Raw genomic sequence first — 1,820 nt, 5'->3', positions numbered from 1 at the left:
AAAAACAAAAACCCCAGCCACAGAAGTGCTGACGCGTGGATGCCTATTGGTCCCGGTTGGTGCCACCAACCGGGACCAAAGGGTCTCCTGACTGGGCTCTGCGCACTGCCCACGTGGAGGGCCTTTAGTCCCGGTTCTGGATTGAACCGGGACTAAAGGGGGGAGGTATTAGTACCGACACTTTAGTCCCGGTTCCGGAACCGGGACTAAAGGCCTTTACGAACCGGGACTATAGGCCCTTTTTCTACCAGTGTTCATAGCAAGTAGAAATAGTAACAAAGGTGCAGCAAGGTGGCCCAATCCTTTTTATAGCAAAGGACAAGCCGGGAAGTTCTCTTATAGTAAGCAAAACGTTCTCGACGTCACATGACAATTCTCGTCTAGTCATGTTTAGCTGATTCACGTACACTACTTTAATAATTTGATATATGGGTGGACCAGTGCTAGGGTGTTCTTCTTATTTGAACAAGCAGCCCTCTAATGATTACCCGCCTCCCGCACACATCCGCAATTACGAAGGAAGAATTAAGATAAATCTAAGCATAGCATGAAACATATGAATCCAAATCAGCCCCCTACGGAATAATGCATAAACTAGGTTTTAAACTTTTTTCACTCTCGCAACCCAGCATCTACTTATTACTCCCCCAAAACAATGTCTTAACTTAGACCCATGTATGGTGAAGTGTCATGTAGTCGACGTTCACATGGCACCACTAAAGAAAGAAACATACATATCATCAAAATGTTGAACGAATGTCAACTTCACATGATTACTTATAACAAGACTTCTCTCATGTCATCAAGAACAAAAGTAACTACTCACAAATCATATTCTTGTTCAAGATCAAAGGTGTATGCTGCTGATCCCCGCAACTTCTTGGAATTGGACACTGGCGACGACATTTTTTCAGAGAGATGGCTGCATGATCCAACAAGGCAAAGCATCATTAATAAAATACACACTGCAGAAATATCAGGAACACGTGATAATAGGATCATTGATATATTGTCAGAAGGTGGTAATAAACAGTGATATGTTCACCTAGTTATTTTCTTTTCTACCTAGTAAATTCAGTTCATTATTCTTGAAGATTAACAAAGTGTTGTTATTCAATAAAAAGAAAAAACTTCTGTCAGGAAGGGTGCAGATACAGAGAAAAAAAAACTTTTGAACCTCAAATCTAACAACTTTTTTCAGTTCTCCAGCAGCGTACCATAAAAGCAAACTGAACATTCTAACTTGCCTGGTGCTATGAATTATGTTCCTGTTTTAAGAAGGAAGTTGACAATGCTAGAGCAGAACGAAGGCTGGTGCTATGAATTATGATTCTCTTTTCCAACTTGCAACCGAAACGAGCACAACCAAGTGAACGAATCTTGGCTACTCCACCACGGTTAGATTTCATCCACAGTGGCGGCCCTCTCCTCCTGCGGCCGGCCACCGGCACCGCCCGCCCCAACTGGTGAACGAATCCCCACCATAGTCATAACATGTATGAAAGGCTCACTAACCTAGCAGTTGCAGCCGGCAGGCGACTCCGGCATCCGATGGATCGACGTCATGTGGCTTCAGCAGTCGGCACCAGCAGGCCCCCGATGGATCACGAGCCGGCAGTGGACGTGACCGCGCGGAGAAATTGAGGACGCTTGCGGCGATTCGATCATTTTTTTCTTCTTTTTTCGAGAGAGGCGACTTCGTCAGGTTTTCTTCTTTTTTTAGGGAGGCAACTTGGTCAGTCTTTTTTACAGAGAATGGCGACTACTTCTTTTTTAATTTTATTTAAACGAAACAGATAGTTTTAGGGTAAAACGATACA

This window comes from Triticum dicoccoides, chromosome 3A (genome assembly GCF_002162155.2).
Source record: "Triticum dicoccoides isolate Atlit2015 ecotype Zavitan chromosome 3A, WEW_v2.0, whole genome shotgun sequence".
Classification (NCBI taxonomy): Eukaryota; Viridiplantae; Streptophyta; class Magnoliopsida; order Poales; family Poaceae; genus Triticum; species Triticum dicoccoides.
Note: the sequence above shows the minus strand (reverse complement) of the source record.